Here is a 17,732-nt window from a genome sequence, read left to right as displayed (position 1 = left end):
AATAAATAAATTTTTGTGCAGCACAAAAGTATAAAAATAAAGGACATTGTAAAAATAAAAATAAATTAAATTTTAGTATAAGAATAAAACTAAAAACTAAAAACAATGAGAATTTTTTTGCATTCAAAAAATAAAGGACAGTAAAAAATAAAACAAAAAAAAATATTAGTGCTAAAAACAATAAAAATAAACGGATGAAAAAAATAATAACATAATTTTAGTGCAACAAAATATAACATAATAACATAATTTTAGTGCAACAAAATATAACAATAAAAAATACAAATAATAACATAATTTTAGTGCAACAAAATATAACAATAAAAAATAATAACATAATAACATAATTTTAGTGCAACAAAATATAACAATAAAAAATAAAAAATAATAACATAATTTTAGTGCAACAAAATATAACAATAAAAAATAAAAAATAATAACATAATTTTAGTGCAACAAAATATAACAATAAAAAATACAAAATAATAACATAATTTTAGTGCAACAAAATATAACAATAAAAAATAAAAAATAATAACATAATTTTAGTGCAACAAAATATAACAATAAAAAATAAAAAATAATAACATAATTTTAGTGCAACAAAATATAACAATAAAAAATAAAAAATAATAACATAATTTTAGTGCAACAAAATATAACAATAAAAAATAATAACATAATAACATAATTTTAGTGCAACATAATATAACAATAAAAAATAATAACATAATTTTAGTGCAACAAAATATAACAATAAAAAATAATAACATAATAACATAATTTTAGTGCAACATAATATGACAATAAAAAATAAAAAATAATAACATAATTTTAGTGCAACAAAATATAACAATAAAAAATAAAAAATAATAACATAATTTTAGTGCAACAAAATATAACATAATAACATAATTTTAGTGCAACAAAATATAACAATAAAAAATACAAATAATAATATAATTTTAGTGCAACAAAATATAACAATAAAAAATAATAACATAACATAATTTTAGTGCAACAAAATATAACAATAAAAAATAAAAAATAATAACATAATTTTAGTGCAACAAAATATAACAATAAAAAATAAAAAATAATAACATAATTTTAGTGCAACAAAATATAACAATAAAAAATAAAAAATAATAACATAATTTTAGTGCAACAAAATATAACAATAAAAAATAAAAAATAATAACATAATTTTAGTGCAACAAAATATAACAATAAAAAATAAAAAATAATAACATAATTTTAGTGCAACAAAATATAACAATAAAAAATAAAAAATAATAACATAATTTTAGTGCAACAAAATATAACAATAAAAAATAATAACATAATAACATAATTTTAGTGCAACATAATATAACAATAAAAAATAAAAAATAATAACATAATTTTAGTGCAACAAAATATAACAATAAAAAATAATAACATAATAACAATTTTAGTGCAACATAATATAACAATAAAAAATAAAAAATAATAACATAATTTTAGTGCAACAAAATATAACAATAAAAAATAGTAACATAATTTTAGTGCAACAAAATATAACAATAAAAAATAAAAATAATAACATAATTTTAGTACAACAAAATATAACAATAAAAAATAAAAAATAATAACATAATTGTAGTGCAACAAAATATAACAATAAAAAATAAAAAATAATAAAATAATTTTAGTGCAACAAAATATAACAATAAAAAATAAAAAATAATAACATAATTTTAGTGCAACAAAATATAACAATAAAAAATAATAACATAATAACATAATTTTAGTGCAACATAATATAACAATAAAAAATAAAAAATAACATAATTTTAGTGCAACAAAATATAACAATAAATAATAAAAAATAATAACATAATTTTAGTGCAACAAAATATAACAATAAAAAATAAAAAATAATAACATAATTTTAGTGCAACAAAATATAACAATAAAAAATAAAAAATAATAACATAATTTTAGTGCAACAAAATATAACAATAAAAAATAAAAATAATAACATAATTTTAGTGCAACAAAATATAAAAATAAAAAATAATAACATAATTTTAGTGCAACAAAATATAACAATAAAAAATAAAAATAATAAAATAATTTTAGTGCAACAAAATATAACAATAAAAAATAAAAAATAATAACATAATTTTAGTGTAACAAAATATAACAATAAAAAATAATAACATAATTTTAGTGCAACAAATATAACAATAAAAAATAAAAAATAATAACATAATTTTAGTGCAACAAAATATAACAATAAAAAAATAAAAAATAATAACATAATTTTAGTGCAACAAAATATAACAATGTAAAATAATAACATAATTTTAGTGCAACAAAATATAACAATAAAAAATAAAAATAATAACATAATTTTAGTGCAACAAAATATAACAATATAAAATAATAACATAATTTTAGTGCAACAAAATATAACAATATAAAATAAAAATAATAACATAATTTTAGTGCAACAAAATATAACAATATAAAATAACATAATTTTAGTGCAACAAAATATAACAATAAAAAATAATAACATAATTTTAGTGCAACAAAATATAACAATAAAAAATAAAAATAATAACATAATTTTAGTGCAACAAAATATAACAATATAAAATAATAACATGATTTTATTGCAACAAAATATAACAATATAAAATAATAACATAATTTTAGTGCAACAAAATATAACAATAAAAAATAATAACATAATAACATAATTTTAGTGCAACAAAATATAACAATGAAAAATAAAAAATAATAACATAATTTTAGTGCAACAAAATATAACAATAAAAAATAAAAAATAATAACATAATTTTAGTGCAACAAAATATAACAATAAAAAATAATAACATAATTTTAATGCAACAAAATATAACAATAAAAAATAAAATATAATAACATAATTTTAGTGCAACAAAATATAACAATAAAAAATAAAAAATAATAACATAATTTTAATGAAACAAAATATAACAATAAAAAATAAAAATAATAACATGATATTAGTGCAACAAAATATAACAATAAAAAATAAAAATAATAACATAATTTTAATGCAACAAAATATAACAATAAAAAATAAAAAATAATAACATAATTTTAGTGCAACAAAATATAACAATAAAAAATAAAAAATAATAACATAATTTTAGTTCAAAAAAAATATAACAATAAAAAATAAAAAATAATAACATAATTTTAGTGCAACAAAATATAACAATAAAAAAAAAAAATAATAACATAATTTTAGTGCAACAAAATATAACAATAAAAAAAAAAATAATAACATAATTTTAGTGCAACAAAATATAACAATAAAAAATAAAAAATAATAACATAATTTTAGTGCAACAAAATATAACAATAAAAAATAATAACATAATTTTAGTGCAACAAAATATAACAATAAAAAATAATAACATAATTTTAGTGCAACAAAATATAACAATAAAAAATAAAAATAATAACATAATTTTAGTGCAACGTAATATAACAATAAAAAATAATAATATAATTTTAGTGCAACAAAATATAACAATAAAAAATAAAAAATAATAACATAATTTTAGTGCAACAAAATATAACAATAAAAAATAAAAAATAATAACATAATTTTAATGCAACAAAATATAACAATAAAAAATAATAACATAATTTTAGTGCAACAAAATATAACAATAAAAAATAATAACATAATTTTAGTGCAACAAAATCTAACAATAAAAAATAATAACATAATAACATAATTTTAGTGCAACAAAATATAACAATAAAAAATAAAAATAATAACATAATTTTAGTGCAACAAAATATAACAATAAAAAATAAAAATAACATAATTTTAGTGCAACAAAATATAACAATAAAAAATAAAAAATAATAACATAATTTTAGTGCAACAAAATATAACAATAAAAAATAAAAAATAATAACATAATTTTAGTGCAACAAAATATAACAATAAAAAATAATAACATAATTTTAGTGCAACAAAATATAACAATAAAAAATAAAAAATAATAACATAAATTTAGTGCAACAAAATATAACAATAAAAAATAAAAATAATAACATAATTTTAGTGCAACAAAATATAACAATAAAAAATAAAAAATAATAACATAATTTTAGTGCAACAAAATATAACAATAAAAAATAAAAAATAATAACATAATTTTAGTGCAACAAAATATAACAATAAAAAATAATAACATAATTTTAATGCAACAAAATATAACAATAAAAAATAATAACATAATTTTAATGCAACAAAAATAAAAACAATGGAAAAATAAAAATTAAAACAATAAAAATGAATTTTAGCATAACAAAATGAAAAATAAAGAACAATAAAATAAAAGTAAAAAAAATGTTCAGCAAAAAATGAAGAACAACGAAAAATTAAACAATAAAAAAGAATAAAAAGAAATAAATAGAAAAGAAAAAACAATAAAAGAAGAATTTTAGTACAATAAAAAGAATAAAAATAAAAAAATGTAGAAAAATAAAAATAATTTTAGTGCCACAGAAAAGAATAAAAATGAAAACGAATGAAATAAAATAAAAACAATAAAAAAAAGTATTGCTACAACAAATAAAAATAAAAACAATAAAAAGAATTTTAATGCTACAACATAAAAATAAAATTTTTATTGTTTTTATTTTATAAAACAATAAAAAATATATTGCTACAACAAATGAAATGAAAACAATAAAAAATGTATTGCTACAACAAATAAAAATAAAACAATAAAAATAATTTATTGCTACAACAAATAAAAATAAAAACAATAAAAAGAATTTTAATGCTACAAACAACATAAGAATAAAAAACAATAAAAAATATATTGCTACAACAAATAAAAATAAAAAACAATAAAAATAAAAACAATAAAAAATTTTTTAGTGCTACAAACAACATAAAAATAAAAATAAAAGCAATGAAAACATTTTATTGCTACAACAAATAAAGCGAAAATGTTTGTGTGTGCGTTTTCAAGTATGTTCACGAAAGTTTTTTTTCCTCGGCCTTCTCGCAGGTGTCGCTCCTTCTTAAAACTTTTTATATCACATCTAAATTATAATATCTACGTGGTAAGAAGGGGGGGGTCGCATGTGTATTTAATTTGCCCAACTTTGAAAAGCTAAATATTCAACATTTTTTGATCGCCGCGTGTAGATTTGGCTTTACCGTATAATAAAACAAAAAAAAAACTGCCCACAGTCAAAGTTATAATTAAGTCGTCAAGTACGGGCACCTGCCAATTCTTAATATTTAAATAAATTCAAACATATTTCCTCTACTACTTCTTGCTGGTCCAGTGGTTAGCGTTGCACGCTTTTTTTCACACTTTATTTTCCAACTTCACCTCAAGGTTTCAGGTTCAATCCTTCCTACTTACCTACCAAAAGTTTTTTTTTTTTTAAAACTCCCCCCACAAACACCCGGGCAACGTCTTTTGTTTTGAATTACCCAAAAGCACACCTCGACCCCCCCCCCCCCGACACAAACACCTGGGCAAGAAGTCTTCGCTTATTGTTTGGTTTTGATTGACCTAAAACCACACCTAAAAACACGCAGGCATCGCCGGATACCCCCGCTAGTAAAAATAAAAATAAAAGATAAGAATTTTAGTGCAATAAAAAATAAAAACAATAAAAAAAATAAAATCAAAAGTATTCCTTGAAGAAATATAAAAAAAAATAAAAACAATAAAAATAAAAGGTTTTTAGTGCTGCAAAAACAAAAAATAAAATGAGAATAAAATAAAAACAATTTTAAAAAATTTGTGCTACAAAAACATTAAAAAATTTTGTGCTGCAAAAAGTGAGAATTAAAATAAAAACAATGAAAGTAAAAAAACAATGAATTAAAATAAAAACAATAAAACTAAAAAACAATGAATTAAAATAAAAACAATAAAAGTAAAAAAACAATGAATTAAAATAAAAACAATGAAAGTAAAAAAAACAATGAATTAAAATAAAACAATAAAAGTAAAAAACAATGAATTAAAATAAAAACAATAAAAGTAAAAAACAATGAATTAAAATAAAAACAATGAAAGTAAAAAACAATGAATTAAAATAAAAACAATGAAAGTAAAAAACAATGAATTAAAATAAAAAACAATGAAAGTAAAAAACAATGAATTAAAATAAAAACAATAAAAGTAAAAAACAATGAATTAGAATAAAAAAATAAAAGTAAAAAACAATGAATTAAAATAAAAACAATAAAAGTAAAAAACAATGAATTAAAATAAAAACAATGAAAGTAAAAAACAATGAATAAAAATAACGATAAAAATAAAAAACAATAAAAATAAAAACAAGGGATAAAATAAAAGAAAATTAAAATAAAAAGAATAAATGAATAAAAATAAAAACATAAAATAAAAAACATAAAATAAAAAATATAAAATCAAAATAATTTTTGTGCAAAAAAAAAAATTGGCTGCCGATAACATCAAATAAAAGTTTAATTTTCAACATTTAACTAGCTCTTCTGCTTCCTTAAGGAGATACAGCCACCTACATTGCAGCCTACCATCTGATCTGTGCAATTCTGACAGGATTTCACAAATCTTTCTGTCAGCGACTGCATTGTTCCTAATTATTGGCTAGCATTCTGCTGCCATCATGTTCCTCCAGTCAAAGTTTTGGAAATCCACTGACACTTGTGTAACACTGTTACTTCCTTCTGAAGGGCTAGATTGATTCCTTTAAGTACCGCTTAATTCATATACTTAGCATTGTTAGTTGGGTGCAGCCAACACTAATCTTCAATTTCTATTTATTTCTAATACCACTTATATCACTACCCAACTCACACCTACCTAGATTGTAATTTCGTTTCTGTCCATGTACCATTTTTCTCCACCAAGATCTTCTTCTACTCTGCTCAGTGTTTCTGCCAAGATGAGACAGAGATAGATATGTTCTGGATCTTATCTCTTGTTACTGCAGTTGCTGGGCACTTAATGAGTGCAGACATTCACAAATAAGAAAGTGATGAGCAAGTTTCCCGCAAAGAGAAAATATGCACGACAAGGAAGATCTGAAAACTGACTTCCTCATTTCCATTGGTTAGTCATTCATTTTACTGCCACTTTACGGGCATCCCAAACATTGTTAGGAACCACGTATTCCTGCACACTGTTAGTCAGTTTGATGGAAGGGTGAGTGTTAGTCCATTTCTTGTTATGGTGATCATATGTCACGCTGAAATCTAGCTTATCGATTGAGATGGCAGCACATCTGCTCAAGCCGCTAAAACGTCTGTCAGAAAAATGCCATCAACCTCTTTGATCGCATCGATCTCCAACAATAGATTGAAGCCCAACAGCTGTATTTACAACTAAGACCTCGATATCGATAGCTGCAACATGCCCAACCTTTAACTTTATTCTCTTGTATCCTCTGCAATTTCATCTGCTGTTAGAACTGCTACTACCTTTTGCTGGCAAAAATGGCACCCAGTTTAGCATATGGTAGCATTCAGAATTAATCAGAGTTATGCACACTTGTTCATCTACATGTACTTTCATGGAAGGGAGTTTCTTTGTCTTCAGTTGCTTTGGCAGGAGACTGATGCTAATGTTTTGGCATTTCTCTGGTATTGTGATGCTCCATCCAGAGCCATTGCATCTGAAACAATGTATCTTACGGTTAACTTTGTACATCTTTTCTTGGCAGTTCTTTAAGCGATCTTTCACCATGTCATTTGGACCAGCAAACCTGTAGCTTTTTTTTGTAGCATCATCATGCACTTTTGATTCTGAAGGTGTTTGTCGAGTGGAAAGTGCAGCCAATTCTAAAGAGCCTTCATTTTAAGTTTTGATTGTCCATGCTTGGGTTAACAGTTGTTCTGCGCTCATTGTATCCATCCTGGATGAGTTACGTTGTAGATGTATAACGTGTTGCAGAAGTCAAACATTGAAAAAATGGTTCTCCAATCAGCCAGGCCAGGTGTCAAAGCTCAGCGAAAAGACTGTCTTTTGCCTCATCTAGGTTTAGTTTTGGATCAATGAACTGGTCATATGCATCAAACACATCAGTAATATACAGTCTACTTGATCTATTTTGTGTCTGCTTTCTGCTCCTTACTAAGTGACCAGAGCTCTACCTTGCAATTGCAGTAGCCAGATGCACTGAACATTATCCATAGTTCAAAGCTCCACATTTTCAATCTAACAACAAACATATCTGTCACACCACATCTAAACTTCAGAATCATCCAGACATTAAAAGCTTTGTTGAAAGTATCTGGTATTTTTCCTCTTCATTCTCTTTGATTTTCTATGTTGTGAATAATCCATCATGCCTTTATGCGGTACATGTGCATGCCTGGCTTTCTTTAAATGGTTTGCTTTTATGTAGACCAGGACCATTTAATTTGCATATGAATGGTGAGAATTCATGTTACTTTCACATGACCATTAGCATAAAATCAAATTAACTGAACTCGACAAAACACACAGACACACACGAGCGTTTTTTGTTATTTTTCACAATTTTCTCTACAGTAACAGCATTCTACATTTACATGTTGGTTGTGTGCCTGGAGGAAGAGTACAAATTATCTAAAATGTATTTCAATTGAAATTGCTTTACATTCACTTCTGTGCAATGCTGACTACATCAAAAATGTGAATGCTATTTGTGGTGTCTCAACTCGTTTGTTCACATATTACTCCACACACATTTTCGGCTGAATTAACAGAAACAGATAAATATGTTTTGAGTAAATCAGAGTTGTGTGTGACAGTTGAGCTCATATCAACCATGCATTGCTGTGCAAGGTAAAGCTAACTGATATTTAGCTCACATGCACAGTTTTCTATATACACACACTCTGACAAAATGTTTTATATATACACACACTCTGACAAAATGTTTTATATATACACACACTCTGACAAAATGTTTTATACATACACACACTCTGACAAAATGGCAACACAAACAAATTCTGTGACATTGTCGCTAACTGAAACAAATGTTGAATTGGTGCAATTGGATTATCATGTTTCATTTTATCCAAATTTATTTTTCACTTTGCATTTTTAATGCTATGTGGTTCTTGCAGAATTTTTTATTTTGATTTCAAATGATGTATTTTCAAATAAGTTTTCGTTATAATACTTTTACTTTATATGTTATTTTAAAGAGTGTTTTTCATTCTGTCTACTCGTTTCAATCACAATCGTTTTAAAACCATTATGTCTTCTTTTCAGAATGTTGTATACAAGATAGAAAAAAAAGCAAATTCATACGATTTTCTTATTTCAATTCAAGCTAGGCTGAAAAGCTGTTGCGATATCAAGGAAGCGTTTGGTCCAGGAACCACTACTGAATACAGAGCACAATGATGATTTAAGCAATGTATCAGAAAACACGCTATGTGATATACAAATATCTGTACGTGATGTTGCCAAGCTAATCAAAAACCTTGATTCCAGTAAAGCAACTGGCCCTGACAGTATTCCAGTTATAGTACTCAAAAAACTAGCGTCCATACTTACAAAACTGTTTAAATGCTGTCTTAAGGAGAGTTGCTTCCCATCACTTTGGAAAATCTCATCAGTATACCCTGTATTTAAAAATTCAGGTGATCGCTCATCCCCCTCTCAGTACAGGCCAATAAGTCTCCTGTGCGTCATGAGTAAGTTGCTGGAATCTGTGTTAAATACAGAAGTAATCAACCATCTCAGCAAAAATAACCTTCTTAGTGACACACAATATGGTTTCCGTTCTGCTAGATCTACAGCGGATGTGCTTACAGTTATATCTCATAGGATTAGCGAATCTCTCAACGGAGGAAACTTTTCTCGGGCAATTGCTCTTGACATATCAAAGGCCTTTGATAGAGTATGGCATAAAGGTTTACTTCACAAGATCTCCAGCTATGGTATAGCTGGAAATGTTTTCTCAATTATTAAATCATTTCTCTCTGATAGGTTCATAAGAGTAGTAGTTGATGGGCAAAAATCAGAAGCTCACAGTATTAATGCTGGAGTCCCTCAGGAGTCCATCCTGGGCCCAACTCTTTTCCTGATCTACATTAATGATCTTCCAAATTACATCCTTACATCATTCGTAGACATTTATGCTGATGACATTACCATCTATGGTAGTACATCTAAGATAGCAAATGATCAAGTTCTCTCCGATTCTCTCTCCTCTGATCTTGATCACGTTGTACAATGGAGAAAGGAGTGGCTGGTTACTTTTAATGCATCTAAAACCAAGCTTCTATCTTTACATCATCAACGTTCTGATCCCCATCTGGCATCAATTGAACTGGATGGCTCTCGTCTTGGGGAGGCTCCATGTTTTGACAAGCTTCTGGGTCTGCCCTTTACTCCTGATTTGAAATGGAACCCCTACATCAAATCTGTTGCCGGGACGCTGGGAAAATGGTGGGATCCTTCTATCGATCCAGTAGATGCAATTCTCTATCTATATAAGAGCCAGGTATGTCCAAGGATGGAGTACTGTTGCCACATCTGGACAGGAGCTGCTAGAAAGGACTTATCTTGCCTTGATAGAGTTCATAATAGACTTCAAAGCCTCGTAGATGTCCTTTTCTCTTCCCTGCAACCTCTATCTCACAGAAGAGATGTTGTGAGTTTGTCTCTGCTTTATCGATATTTTCATGGCAAGTGCTTGACTGAGCTTCAATCTATGGTCCCCCCTCGCCAAACTTTCACAAGAAACACTCGTCTAGCTGAAAACACTATCAATAATTCCCCCCACTCTATATCTGTGCCTAAACTTAAATGTAGATTCCATGATCAAAGCTTCTTTCTTAGAACTGCACACTTGTGGAATTGTCTTCCGTTTTCCTGCTTTCCAGCTGACTACAATATGATTGTCTTCAAGTTCAACGTAAACAAGTTCTTGATGAGACGTTCCACTTAAGTTAACAAATTTACCAAATCTGACTACTACAATTGACTACTACTCTTAAACCTTATCCTCGAGTGATTTCTGGGCCTTGATAAGTGGTTATGCCTATGTAAAAAAAAAAAAAAAAATTTGTGGCAGCAAAAAGTCTTGAAGATGATGAGCATATTGGTTGGCCATCGGATGTTGACAACAATCTTAGTCAAAGCCAATCCACATACAACTGTTCGAGAAGTTGCTTCTGAATTGAGCATAACATATATGACTTTTCTAACCACTTAGGAGAGATTGGAAAGACAAAATACTTGATTATATGGGTGCCTCACAAATTGAACAACAGCCAAAAGATACATCATTATGAAGTGTCATATTCCCTTCTTTACGCAACAAGAACAATCTGTTTTTCAACTGAGTTGTAACTTGCGATGAAGGGGGGTTCTTTATGACAACCGGCAACACTCTGCTCAATGGTGGTTAGACACCAACAAAGATTCACGGCACTTGCCGAAGCCAGAGTTACACCAAAATAAGGTCATGCTGAATGTTTGGTCGTCTTCAACCGATTACATCCATTACAGGTTTTTGAATGCAGGCGAAACCGTTAAGAGGAAAGATTTGTGAAGATGAGGATAACAGCCTGAAAATAAATAAAATATATAAATTACTGCAAATAGATAAATAAAATATATAAATTACTGCAAATAAATAAAATATATAAATTACTCCAAATAAATAAATAAAATATATAAATTACTGCAAATAAATAACTAAAATATATAAATTTCTGCAAACAAATAAATAAAATATATAAATTACTGCAAATAAATACATTAAATATAAATTACTGCAAATGAATAATAACATATATAAATTACTGCAAATAAATAAATACAATACATAAATTACTGCAAATAAATAAATACAATATATAAATTACTGTAAATAAAGAAATACAATATATAAATTACTGCAAATAAATAAATAAAATATATAGATTACTGCAAATATTTAAAATATATAAATTACTATAAATAAATAAAATATATGTAATTTATATATTTTATTTATTTATAGTAATTTATATATTGCAAATAAATAAAATATATAAATTACTGCAAATAAATAAATAAAATATAAATTATTGCAAATAAATAAATAAAATATAAATTATTGCAAATAAATAAATAAAATATATAAATTATTGCAAATAAATAAATAAAATATATAAATTATTGTAAATAAATAAATAAAATATATAAAATATATAAATTACTGCAAATAAATAAATAAAATATATAAATTACTGCAAATAAATAAATAAAATATATAAATTACTGCAAATAAATAAACTATATCAATTACTGCAAATAAATAAATAAAATATATAAATTACTGCAAATAAATAAATAAAATACATAAATTACTGCAAATAAATTAATAAAATATATAAATTACTGTAAATAAATAAAAATATAAATTACTGCAAATAAATTAATAAAATATATAAATTACTGCAAATAAATAAATAATATAAATTACTGCAAATAAATTAATAAAATATATAAATTACTGCAAATAAATAAAAAATATAAATTACTGCAAATAAATAAATAAAATATATAAATTACTGCAAATAAATAAATAACATATATAAATTACTGCAAACACATAAACAAAGTATATAAATTACTACAAATAAATAAATAAAATATATAAAGTACTGCAAATAAATAAATAACATATATAAATTACTGCAAATAAATACATAAAATATATAAATTACTGCAAATAACTTAAATATATAAAGTACTGCAAATAAATAAAATATGTAAATTACTGCAAATAACTAAATAACATGTATAAATTACTGCAATTAAATAAAATATATAAATTACTGCAAATAAATAAATAAAATATATAAATTACTGCAAATAAATAAATAAAATATATAAATTACTGCAAATAAATAAATAAAATATATAAATTTCTGCAAACAAATAAATAAAATATATAAATTACTACAAATAAATACATTAAATATAAATTACTGCAAATAAATAAATAACATATATAAATTACTGCAAATAAATAAAATATATGAATTACTGTAAATAAATAAATACAATATATAAATTACTGTAAATAAAGAAATACAATATATAAATTATTGAAAAAAAATAAATAAAATATATAGATTATTGCAAATATTTAAAATATATAAATTACTATAAATAAAATATATAAATTACTGCAAATAAAAAAATAACATATATAAATTACTGTAAATAAATAAATAACATATATAAATTACTGAAAATAAATAACATATATAAATTACTGAAAATAAATAAATAACATAAATTACTGCAAATAAATGAATAACATATATAAATTACTGCAAATAAATATATAAAATATATAAATTATTGCAAATAAATAAATAAAATATATAAATTACTGAAAATAAATAACATATATAAATTACTGCAAATAAATAAATAAGATATATAAATTACTGCAAATAAATAAGCAAAATATATCAATTACTGCAAATAAATACATAAAATATATAAATTATTGCAAATAAATAAATAACATAGGTAAATTATTGCAAATAAATAAATAACATAGGTAAATTACTGCAAATAAATAAATAAAATATATAAATTACTGCAATTAAATAAAATATATAAATTACTGCAAATAAATAAACTATATCAATTACTCCAAATAAATAAATAAAATATATAAATTACTGCAAATAAATAAAAGATATAAATTACTGCAAATAAATAAATAACATATATAAATTACTGCAAATACAAAAATAAAATATATAAATTACTGCAAATAAATAAATAAAATATATAAGTTACTGCAAATAAATAAAATATGTAAATTACTGCAATTAAATAAAATATATAAATTACTGCAAATAAATAAATAAAATAGATCAATTACTGCAAATAAATAAATAAAATATATAAATTACTGCAAATAAATATATAAAAATTATAAATTACTGCAAATAACTAACATATATAAATTACTGCAAATAAATAAATAACATATATAAATTACTGCAAATACATAAAGTATATAAATTACTGCAAATAAATAAATAAGATATATAAATTACTGCAAATAAATAAATAAATAAGATATATAAATTACTGCAATTAAATAAAAAAATATATAAATAACTGCAATTAAATAAAATATATAAATTACTCCAAATAAATAAATAAAATATATAAATTACTGCAAATAAATAAACTATATCAATTACTCCAAATAAATAAATAAAATATATAAATTACTGCAAATAAATAAAATATATAAATTACTGCAAATGAATAAATAAAATATATAAATTACTGCAAATAAATAAATAAATAACATATATAAATTACTGCAAATAAATAAATAACATATAAATTACTGCAAATAAATAAATACAATATATAAATTACTGCAAATAAATAAATAACATAAATTACTGCAAATAAATACATAAAATATATAAATTACTGCAAATAAATAAATAACATAAATTACTGCAAATAAATACATAAAATATATAAAGTACTGCAAATAAATAAATAAAATATATAAATTTCTGCAAATAAATTACATATATAAATTAATGCAAATAAATAAATAAAATATATAAATTAATGCAAATAAATAAATAAAATATATAAATTACTGCAAATAAATAAATAAAATATATAAATTACTGCAAATAAATAAATAAAATATACAAATTACCTCAAATAAATAAATAAAATATACACATTACTGCAGATAAATATAATAGTTTTATTTCTGATAAACACATTCCTTAAGAAAAAAAATCACATTTTGACAAGTTGGGGGACGAGGAGATTATGGATTGTCAAAAAATTTGGAAATGAGCTGTTCAAACATTTTTCAGAGAGAGTCCATTGAATTCCCGACGGTATGTGCTGTCACTTCCTCCTGCCAAAACCACACAGATTGAAATTTGAGGTAAAAAGAAATGATCGATCATCTGGATGTAATGTTCTGAGTTAACAGTAACAGAATTTCCAGCATTTTCTTAAAAAAAAAAGGTTCAGTCAGTTCAGTTTCTCCTATACAACACCATACTGAGTTGCTTTTTGGCTATGCAGTGGCTTTTTATACAGTTCTTTAGGATTCTCTCCAGCCTAGTAGCAAGAGTTTTGTTAAAAAAATGAGATTGTCATTAGATTCAAATGTCTCTTCCATGTTACATGCAAAGCTGCTTCTCACAATCTTGTGATGGCCAATCTGTACGGATGAAAGTCAAGCTATTCATGGAAGATGCGCCTTCTAGAGCAAACACTAATTCCGAGGTAAGTCTTTTTTCCAAAGGTTTAGAAACATCCTATTGTGGGGTTCTTACTGTTCTTGGTTTAGAATTGTCTCTTTTGGAAATTTCTTGATGTTGAGTTAGATTAAAATGCCAACAAAATTCTCTCTGAACATGACTGACTCATTACTTTTCACATAGCTCTTCTATGCAAAAATCTTATGTTTAATTGTGCACATTTTGAACTTTTATCTAAAAAAATATCATTCATTATTTAATTATAAAATGGCAGTATCATAAAAACAGTATTTGATATATTTTCAATAATACAAGGCAGAATAAAAGCAATTTCAAAAACATCTATTATTTCTGCTTCACTCAGTCTACCGGTTATTCACAAAAATTGTAAATGCTAAATGAAACTACATTATCCACTCTTGCATGTAGCAGATGTGTTTCAAAATGGATAATAAGCAGTTAATCAGTTAATAAGTTAATCCTATACATACAACTATATAAACATGCTTAACTTTATATAGAGATGCATGAAAAATAGATACCTTCATTAGCATTAATAATGAACATAGCTACCATAGGGTCCTAATGAGGCTTGGCAAAATATTATTTTCCTTCATTGATGAATTGGATAATCAGTTGCAATGATTTGCTGCTGATAAATATATATATGATATAGCTTCTTTGAAAAAAATTGTTTGTGTTTTAGCTCTCATATTTTTGCGATAGAGCACTTTATGATTTCTCTTCAACATACCTCAACGCACTATATGTATACAGAGCAATGGTTAGAAGCTCCGACTGTCATTTAGGCGGTCGGGTTTCGATCCTGGCTTGAGGTAGTTGCTTGTTTAGCTGCACTGATGAGCTGTGAAACAGCGAAACAGTACTGTATGTGGATGACTATATATATATATATATATATATATATATATATATATATAGTGTGTGAGTGATACTATAAAGTGGCCCTGGGGTGGATTTGAGCCACTAAGTGCTAAGAGGGGGGAATAGACAAAGGAAGTGGAAATAGCTTAGAATAAACAAAGAAATCGGAAATATCCTACAAAAGACAAAGAGATAGGAAATAGCTTAGAATAAACAAAGAAATCGGAAATATCCTACAATTAACAATAAAGAGGAAATAGCTTAGAATAAACAAAGAAATCAGAAATATCCTACAATCAACCATAGCAATAGAAACCTACTGATAAAACAGGGAAGGGCAGCTTCCGGTAGCCAGGTTGGGGTGGGCGACCTGTGATACCAACATAGAGGAGACAGTCAGTTGACATCTAGATGCGCTTGAGGGCAGATGGAGGTTGGACAGTGACAGTTGAGATCTAGATGCGCTATACGTCGGATGGGAGTTAATAACAATTACAGTGTGATATTTAGAGTTGATTGTGAAACAGAGATAGACAAATGTAACATCGATAGAACAGGAGAAGACACACACACTCACAAGTCCAGCAGTCAATTTATATGTGAACATTGGCGTTTGTGTTTTTCCTTTCTTTGTTCATATTTCTATTTTGTGAACTGCGTGTATTCTCATTGACAGTCGCCAACGGGAAAAGGACAATCCGGCCATAAGAAGAATAGTCGAATGAAAAATCCATGGTACACGACGTTGGGAGTCGGCGATCTGATGTCGAGGAGCCACACACGTCGGGTTAAGAGAAACAGTTAATAAAACATGTTAAAAAACACTTTGCAAAAGAGTTAAAAACATTTAATCTGAAAAGGAAACACTTGATAAGTGGATAGTCCTTAATCCGTGGAGTTTCGAAGAAATACTTTCCTTCTCATTAGAGGGTAGGAATTAGCAAAATGCGGGATTGGATTTTGCATACAAAAGTATTTGATGAAACTACAAGTAAGTCAAAGATCTTACTTGATAAAAAGTAAAGCAGAGGGAATATAGTGAAGAAAAAGGTGATTACATGTGAATGGATAGTCTGCTGAAAGGTAAATAATCCAATGACGGTAAAATCCAAAAACATAACTCTAAGAAAGTTAATTGAATTTCCATTCGCACAAGGAAATCACGTAATTGGAAGATGGTCCAAAATAACCCAAAAGGCCGAAATCCATGGAATAATTCACAAATATGTACAAGGAAATGGGGGAAAATTCCAATAATATTAATAAAAGAAAAATAAGATATGCTTTTCACACAGCTGCCGATGTAAATAAAAAATTTATTTTGTATGCAAAATCTGATCCCGCATTTTGCTAATTCCTACCTTCTGATGAGAAGCAAAGTATTTATTCGAAACTCTGCGGATTAAGGACTATCCACTTATCAAGTGTTTCCTTTTCAGATTAAATATGTTTTTTAACTCTTTTTCAAAGCGTTTTTTAACATGTTTTATTAACTGTTTGCTCTTATTATGAGCTCTATCTCCTATTTGGTTTTATCAAGGTTTTACATCTGGTTGAGATTACTTTA

At 24.7% G+C, this 17,732-nt stretch overlaps 1 protein-coding gene across 2 annotated transcripts in view; it reads left to right on the top strand.

The window, feature by feature from the left end:
- The window catches only part of LOC145269298 (uncharacterized), a 101,599-nt gene that overhangs the window by 1,497 nt on the left and 82,370 nt on the right, over positions 1-17,732 (top strand). The window contains exon 1 of one of the 2 annotated variants that reach the window (XM_080124989.1): positions 14,627-15,305. The exons of the other annotated variant lie outside the window; for it this stretch is intronic. The gene's annotated coding sequence lies outside the window, so the exon portion shown is untranslated. Of the gene's footprint in view, positions 1-14,626; positions 15,306-17,732 lie in introns of those variants that run through there. 2 annotated transcript variants of the gene reach the window in all.

The sequence above is a fragment of the Euprymna scolopes genome, chromosome 45, assembly GCF_053919585.1.
Source record: "Euprymna scolopes isolate OS-2025 chromosome 45, ASM5391958v1, whole genome shotgun sequence".
Lineage (NCBI taxonomy): Eukaryota > Metazoa > Mollusca > Cephalopoda > Sepiida > Sepiolidae > Euprymna > Euprymna scolopes.
Note: the sequence above shows the minus strand (reverse complement) of the source record. Positions and strands in the feature narration are given on the sequence as shown.